Below are 9,471 nucleotides of genomic sequence, written 5' to 3'. Positions count from 1 at the left end.
ATCTATAGTTACACAGAAATAAAGAAATTAAATCTTCACATAAAGACCTCAAAATAACAATCGTCATATCTGAAGATATGCTGTAATCTAAAGTAGCAGGTAAGCAAAATAAGAGAGTTAATATCATTTTTTCCAATAAAGAAATTAACTTTAACTTTCTAAAAATATTGGGATAGACTGCAAAAACTGCATAGTGATTCTAATATTGATATCTGTGAATTCAATATCCAGATGAATCATGGTAAAATTATGGAAAGAAATGAGTCAAGGTCTCCTGCATTATCCTGGGTTTCTTTAGGACCTAATGTTTTATGTTCACTATTTTGCTCTTGAAGAGATTGGCATTTCTGACTTTTCTTCTTTGTACCACTAAATAATCATTTTGTTTGACTCTCTTTGGAGTTCCATGTCTTTCATCTCAATATAATTTAAGAGATGAGGTGAGAAACTCAAGGAGTTAGAGATGAAGATTTTAACTGGTGGCTATTGACTGAAAACTAATCAGGATGAAGGGAAAATAGAAAACTGCCTTCTGACTAATCATAGATTTCATACAAATTACAAATCACTTACAAATCAAAGCTTCCCATTCTCTCTAATTTGCCCTTCATAATACCGCCTGCTTTTGACAGATTGATTGTCCAACAGATATCTGGTAATGGTCTCTTTTTAGTGTGCTATTCAAATCAAAGTATGATTGTTTTGTTTTGTTTCTATACTATGGGACTGTTAAAATAGCAATTGCTTTCAAGGTTGCTCTGCAATCAGGCAAAACTGACTGTCAGTAGTACTTGTTAAAGTATAGGTACTTCAATAAAGACTTTAAATGGGCTGCTCAATTTTAACTCCCTCCTTTGGGAGAGGAGGCAATCAAAATACTTTGCAACATGTTCCTCCTTACATTTTGATGGCAGTTTTCACATATTTTGAAATTTATAGTCCTGGTTCCCTTTTGTTACCATCTGGTAAATAATCTCTGACTGTCAGCAACTTGCTTAAAAAATTACACACAAATTATGTGTATTAATTTTCAAATAATCTATCTCTGTAAATAATGTGTCTTTTAGGACTATCTGATTATCAGAAGTAAACATTTACATGAAGTTTAAATGTTTCCATATACACATGAAAGTGCTTCCACTTGAAAATGTACCAAGGTTTTTTTTTTTCCTCCTACAGCTTCAGGTAGCTTGTTGCTGATCATAAAGCATAAATGTGTTTTCATTTTCTTGAGAATAACATTTTAGAATTTTGTCATAAGAGGAATCAACCAGGACTGGGATGAGATCACAGACACTGTTTAGCCCAAGATCCCTATTTTATAAATGAGAAAACTAAAGCTCAGAGAGGTTAATGACTTACCTAAAAACTTCTAACTCAAAGCCAATTCTCTCTTTTGTATTCTGTTCTGCCAATGAGTCTTGTGCTGGAGTTGGCAGTGACCTACCAGATATTTGTCAGGGCTGTAAGGAATAATTCATTCCCAATTCTTTTTTTGGGGAGTACCATTTGTTGTCTAAAATCTCACCATAAGAATTTCCTTCCTTAGGTCTAAGGCTGATTCCCATTCAAATGTAAAGAGTTTATAAACATGAATGTTGAAGGGGATGCGGGAAAACGGGGACATTGATGCATTGTTGGTGGAGTTGTGAACGAATCCAGCCATTCTGGAGAGCAATCTGGAATTATGCCCAAAAAGTTATCAAACTGTGCATATCCTTTGATCCAGCAGTGTTTCTATTGGGCTTATACCCCAAAGAGATACAAAAAAAAGGGAAAGGGAGCTGTATGTACCAAAATGTTTGTAGCAGCCCTGTTTGTAGTGGCTAGAAACTGGAAATTGAATGGATGCCCATCAATTGGAGAATGGCTGGGTAAATTGTGGTATATGAATGTTATGGAATATTATTGCTCTGTAAGGAATGACCAGCAGGATGAATACAGAGAGGCTTGGAGAGACCTACATGGACTGATGCTAAGTGAGATGAGCAGAACCAGGAGATCATTATACACTTCGATAACGATATTGTATGAGGATGTATTCTGATGGAAGTGGATTTCTATGACAAAGAGACCTAACTGAGTTTCAATGGATAAATGATGGACAGAAACAGCTACACCCAAAGAAGGAACACTGGGAAATGAATGTGAACTATTTGCATTTTTGATTTTCTTCCCGAGTTATTTTTACCTTCTGAATCCAATTCTCCCTGTGCAACAGGAGAACTGTTCGGTTCTACAAATATGTATTGTATCTAGGATATACTGCAACATATTTAACATATATAGGACTGCTTGCTATCTTGGGGGGGGGTGGAGGGAGGGAGGGGAAAAAACGAAACATAAGCGAGTGCAAGGGATAATGTTGTAAAAAAATTATCCTGGCATGGATTCTGTCAATACAAAGTTATTATTAAATAAAATAAAATTTAAATTAAAAAAAAAAGAAATTGAAGACATCAAGATCATCAAAAAAAAAAAAGAGTTTATAAAGAGGTAAGTAATACTTTGGATTATCAGCTATTTAAACCTAGTATGGTTTACTAAAATGGACCCATTATCTAGCAAGAGAAATGAATAACAGAAAGTCCAAATACTGCATTGACATCCACCAGTGTGCTTGGAAAACGTGTTTAAGTCACTACCATATAGACTGGGCCAGAGCTCATTTTTTCATTGTTGCTTTTTTCCCCCTAAAGAGCAAGAAAGTTCTCCTTAACAATTGGTTACTTTAGACTACTAATTCTCAAACCCATTCTTGGTGGTTCCTGCAAACTAAGCATATGAAAGGCCACAAGAATCTGTGTCCCTCAGATTTAGCAGATGTTCCATGACTAATGTGATTTACATCCTGACTTTCTGATCAGATGTATTTTTGAACAAACATCAGGGATACCACATCTATCTTTGAGCTACTGTAGTAGCCTTCCTGAGTAAATTTCCATGTGATTTAGTTAACAAAATATTTTTGTTAACTATTTAATGATCCAAGGGTCTCATTTTATTCCAGTTTCAAATAGACTACCACATTGGACTGAGTCAGGCTTAGTCTACAACAACTATGTTAAAAGACTTCTGGAAAGGATTCCACATCTTCTACGAATGATTTATGGAATGACAAGAACAAAATGCTTTCACCTCCTAATAACAACCCATCTCTAAGATTCATCATGAAATCCTTCTTTGGAATAAAGGAATTCAAGTAGCCAAAAAACAACTGATACAATGACCATGTCTAACCATATAGCGTTCATTACATCTCTAGTCCTTCATCTCTCTACCAAGAGGACAGAGATTTGCTTCATTCAGTCAAGATCACATTAAAACACTTACCAGATACTGGTTGGGGTTTCTTACTAAGATATCTAGGACTATTTTCAGAATTTTCATCATCTCCTCGGAAAACCCATGATGTTGAATGAAAATTCTCAGCATAGAAGCCTTTCTCCTCAATTTCATTTCGCACACCAAGATCCACTGAGTGACCATCCTCTGAAGTAACTGAGGAGCAGAAAAGTTAATAATCAGATTCACTCAATAAGAAAAGAATAAGAAGTATGAAACATTCAAAGGACAGAAAACAGTCAATGTGTCCAGTCCTAAAGCCCAGTGGAAACAAACAAACAAATATGCACTTATTAAATGTCAGATACTGTACCACATGCAGAAAACTCAAAGAAAAAAAATGAAACAGTATTTGATCGCAAGGAGCTTAAATTCTAATGTGGGAGAAAACGTGTATATGACATGTTTAGCTGTATACAAAAAATACAAGGTAATTTTTTTAGGTCCAGCAAGAAAACTTTCTTGGCACTTGAATCAAGTCTTGAAGGAAACCAGGGATTATAAAAGAAGTGAATAAAAAGAGAATTCCAGGTGATGTGGAAATAGGTGATGGGAGGCTGTGTGTGAGGAAGACCGAAAAAGCCAGACTGACGAGATCATAAAATGGGTGAACAGTCAATACTGTATCATTAGTAAAGGACAATATATAATAAACCTGGAAGGTTAGGTAGGAATCAACATTTAACAGATTTAAAATACTAAACACACAATTTTGTGAATGCCAGAAGTAATAGGAATCATTAGAATTTATTGGGGACATCTGGGTTGCACAGTGGATAGAGCATAGAAAGACCTGAGTTCAAATCCAACTTCAGATACTTACAAGCTGTGTGACCCTGGAAAAGTCATTTTCCATGTTTGCTTTAGTTTTCTCATCTATGAAATGAGCTAGAGAACGAAATAGCAAACAACTCTAGTATCTCTTCCCAAATAGGGTCACAAAGAATCGGACATGGCTCAACAACACTAACAGAATTTAATGAGTAGAAGTGACATTTGTTAGCTTTGTACTTGATGAAAATCATATTAGCAATTGTGTGGATGATGCATAATTTTAAGAAGAGCTATGAGGCCAGAAGACCAACCAGAAAGCTATTCAATAGTCTTGTTAATCAACAATAAGATATGAGCAAATGTAGTGCCGTGTGAATGGAAAAAAGGTAAAGATGCAAAAGATGTGGTGGTGGCAGGAACAATATTTGACAATGAATTTGATTGCAATATGCGGTATCATGATGAGCTTGATATATGGAAGGGAAACACCTTGTGAATGAGTATGTAAAGTGATGTAAGTTGAATACTCTTTCAAAATCAACAAACAATAAGTATAATAATGGAATTTTATATTTTCTACATCATTCAATCGAGAGATGTTAAAGATATGGTTTATTGCTGAATAGCATTTGTGAACACCTGCTTACTCCCTACTAATATCTTCACTGAGAAAGCCCTCGTGGATAGATAACTCATAAAGATTTTGTATAGTGGAATAAGTTGATAGCTGTCCATTTTTCTTGCTCTTTTTTTGGCATCAATGAGGCCCAAGATTTTACTCTCTATTACTTTTCTCTGCTTAATGAAATGATTTTTGTAAGATTTTACAAATAAGTCTATCTCTCACCCAGCATTGCCTTTGGGATATGCATGCAAGTTCAAAACATTTAATATACCATTAGTGATGAGTGACTTGAGCTCAGGAGAGAAAACCGAGCTAGATATATAAATGTAAGAGTCATCAGTACTCATATTAAAGGTGATAATTAACTCATGGGAGTTAATAAGGTCATCAAGAAAGATAATGTGTAGAGAAAGGAAATGAGGACTTGAACAGAGATTTGCATTTCAGAACATTTATATATTACTTCTCTTTCAGCATTATTACACAAACTGTCCTTCTCTTTGTTCCTCACATGCAGAACTCTACCTCCCATTTTCCTGTCTTTATATTAGCTTATCCCAAAATCTAACGAGTTTGGGAGGTACCTTCCTCCACCACATTACTCTCAGATTTCCAAGGTACTCTAAGAGTTTTGTGGGATGTCTTTTTTCTTTACTGCCATCAGCTTGAGCCTTTACTTTATCCCTCTTGTTAGGAGGCCACGGACTAGTATTCAAGTTCCATTTAACATTAGTTAGCTTTTCCAAAGGGATATTTTCTTCAAAGACATAATAAGAACAAAATATAAACATTTTCTCCAATATTTCTATGTAATCATCATCTACTATGTTTAGGCAAAAAGACTCAAAACTTATCTCAGTTTCCACTCCAAGCATGTCCTATTAAAGCACAATTTCTTGGTGATCCCAAGTTTCATATAGCACTGAGTTCCAAAATTCTTTTGATTCTTAGGACATTAATACTGGACTCTAACTCCAACATTCCTGTAATTTATTATCTTGATCTTCATAAGCTCCCAAGACTGTCAATGTCTCAGATCAGAAACAGTGAACTAAAGAATAACCAACTGAAGCCGAAAGAATGTGAGGCAAAAAAAAAAAAAAAAACCACTAAATAAAAGTAGAAGATGAAACTGAGACATTTTGAATGCTTCTGCAGCCACTGGTCTCTTCTACATGTCTTTAGCTGACCACAATCAGTTATAGAATGTATATGCATGGAACTTCCTTTACACGTCATCATGATTCTCCCAGAAGCAGGTTCCCCAGATTATCCATATATAAAAATACTATTAGGCACTTTCTACATGCAAACCAGACTTTGTTACAAAAATAGGAGGCAAAGTCATCCTAGTGTAGGAGACTCAAGGAATAAAGATAAAGTTTAGAAAAGGCAATGTGGGAGAGAATTAATAGAGAAGAATTTTTAAAATGGTCTTTATACAGTGAGAGTCCAATTGAAATTTGTAATATATTCAGTTAGGACAGTTATACAACTTTCTCCAGTTCTGCTGAATGGCATGTGAGTAGGAGCAGGTGGATTAAAGTGTAGTAATAACTAGCTAGATTTGATGGGCTATCTCCTAGAAATGAAAACTGACATAGTTCAGAGATACCATAAATGAAACCAATAGATGTCTTTTGAATGTTATGTGCAAGGTATTGTGCTAGGGATTGGATCATAAATCTACTTAGAGACATCAAACAGAATAATTTTTTATGAAGTAAAAATGATGCTATTTGGAATTTAAAGGAAATAAGGTAAAATATGAAATTCAGTTTTTAAATTTCTGTCTAAAACAATCAGAGGGAGAAAAAAATAGATGAGCTTAGTTGTCAATTATTTTTTAAAAATATCTTTAATGTCATTCAGTTTCTTACAGAAGATGTAAGAAATTTCTGTGTGAGTAGGAATAGGATAGACAAGGAGATAGCAAAAATTGCTGCCTTCTTACAGAGCACCATGATGAGAAGTTTAAACGATTTAATCTAGTAATTTCTTTACTGTCACTAAGAAACCTTGCAATAAGCTGTTTCCCTAATGTTTGGAAGAATCTGTTCACCATGCCAAGGAATGTGTTGTTATTGCTAGGTGTATATGGGTCTTTGTCAGTATAGAAATAGAAAAAGATTGAATGTTATAAGACAAAGGATTCCAGTGATTGGTAAAAAATCTTCAAATTAGCATTTTTAAAAAATGTCCTTGCAGTTTCTTAGCTTGACACAAAATAGGTGACTAATAATAATAGTCAGCTTTTATACAGTGCTTACCACCATGTGCCTGGCACTGTGCTTAAGTACTTTATCATAATTATTATCTCATTTCATCTTCACAGCAACCCTGGCAGATAGTTGTTACTATTCGCATTTATAATAGATAGGGACATTGAGGTAAACAGAGGTTAAATAACTTGCCCTGGGTCACACACGACATTGTGTTGGATTTGAACTTATGTCTTTTTGACTTTAGATCAAGTGCTCTATCCACTGCACTATCCAGAAGTCTATGGTGCTTGGTGTAAATGAGTACACAGTAACTTAGTTATTAATCAGCATAATGAAGATATTTATATTAATTTATTAAAATATTTATTCAGAAAATGCTATGTGGAATATATTTTGCTAGGTACTTTGTGAGATAAATATTATTTAAAGTTTATAAAGTGTTTTAGAAATATCACTTTATCCTTGCAACAACTCTAAGGAAGTTGCTATTATCCCCACTCCACAGGAGAAAACTGAGGAAGATAGAAGTTAAGTAATTTGTCCAAGTTCATACAGGTAATAAGTATCTGCAAATGGATTTGGACTCTTGTTTTCTCAACTCTAGATCCAGAGCTCTATATATTGTGCTACCTAGATGCATCTAACTCCTGAATTTTAGAAAATAGTGCAGGAAATAGGATATGTACATAAACAAATATAATACAAGATGAATGAATACTACAATGATAATACATCATGAAGGAAAGAAAAGCCCATGAATGGTGTAAAATAGCACTTCAGATATAACTTCTTCTAGAGGGGGCAGGAAAGATTTCATGCAAGAGATATGAAAGGATGGGTTGAATTTTGAAATATGCCATCTTGAAAAATCTGGGGTGCAAAACTATGGAGTTGGCAAGAGAGAATGAATCCAAACTTGCATATGAAGCTCCTAAAAGGTTAAACTTTTCAGCAGACAACTGTTGAGAAAAATTTGATATCTTGTGAAAATCACTTTGGCTGATTAGAGCAAGGAGACAGTGGGGTTTAGAAGGAAAATAATTGAGGTTGTGTCAATTGTCTAGATGAAAAATTACTAAGAACTAGTGAAAATGAAAAGCAGGAATGAAAATGGAAGATTTCAAGGTTTTTTTTTAGTTACAGAAAACATGTCATTATAGAAGTGTCATCACAATTACTGGCCTTCAGACTGCATTCTTCTTGCATCATTAAGTACAAGACGTCGCTAATTTTCTCTCAGAATTTTAGATGTGTATAAATTCAATTTATCAATAGAATTCTCTAAATTCCTAAGTTTAATGGTCTTTCCTCAGTTCTCACTTTAACTGTCTGCTACATTTGAAACTGCTCACCACCGCTTCATCTAAATATTCTCTTCTTTGAGTTTATATAAAATTACTTTCTCTTGATTCCCCTCCACTACATTTTAGTCTGCATCCATGTCACATTTCCTATTGGTAGATGTTCAACCTATTTAAAGTAACTAGTGTTAAGATGTACCTTAACCAGGCATAATCAATTAATGTCTATGATAGACTTTAGTTTCAATCAAAATGAATCATAGTTTTTAGACTAAATTTGAAAAGTGACAGGAGTGACAGGAAATAAGTTCAAATAGACCAAGAAAATATGGTTATACTCTAAAGGTTGTCTATTAACTATTAAGCAAGGAGACATTTGAGAGGCAGGCGAAATTATGAAATTCCAAGAAAACTCCTGAAATAAATTTACTTTTGGGGGACAGAGACCTGGGCTTCATACTTAGCCTAGTTCTACTTTTCCTATTCACAATTGGATAGAGGAAGACCTTGCAAACTTTGAAACATGTAGAGAATATTGAACTTTCCATTTAATGCATTGTTTTTGAAGTCTGCATTAAGAGCCAATGGAAGAATGGATATAAAGTCACAACTCCATCAGAAGCCTGGCAAATAAGGAAAAAAATGCTTACCAACCAGGAACCTAATAATCCTTTGTTATGTGTGCTTTCTAAATTTAAGCTCTCTTTCTCCTAAATGCCATGTATACTTATGGGAGAGATTTTGCGGAGGATCTTTTGTTCTACCTATTCTTATCTGTTTTTGAAGCTACTTAAGGCTGGTTGACCAAAATGATTCTCAATCAATTATCTTGGGGAGAAGCATAGCAATAGATGTTAGAGCTTAGTGCATTAGAAAATCACTCTTAATTCCTAAGAAGGTATTTTTAAAACCCTGAAAGAAATGTAAGATCAAGGATATAACCTTAATCTGGGAATCTAAACTCATTGTGAGAGTGAGAATTGGGATAAGAATCCTCAGAATTTACATTATATATATCAGCTCCCATGGGTTTAATTATCATCTTTAGGCAAATGATTTCCAGATGCATATATTTAGTCCCAGTCTCTCTCCTATGCTTCTGTTCTATAGACTAGTAGATATTTCAGACTGGATATCCTGGAAATATTTCAAACTCAATATATCTGAAAAAAAAAAAAAAACCCTAATCATCTTTGCTTGA

Source organism: Antechinus flavipes, chromosome 1 (assembly GCF_016432865.1).
Source record: "Antechinus flavipes isolate AdamAnt ecotype Samford, QLD, Australia chromosome 1, AdamAnt_v2, whole genome shotgun sequence".
NCBI classification, from domain to species: Eukaryota; Metazoa; Chordata; class Mammalia; order Dasyuromorphia; family Dasyuridae; genus Antechinus; species Antechinus flavipes.
Note: the sequence above shows the minus strand (reverse complement) of the source record.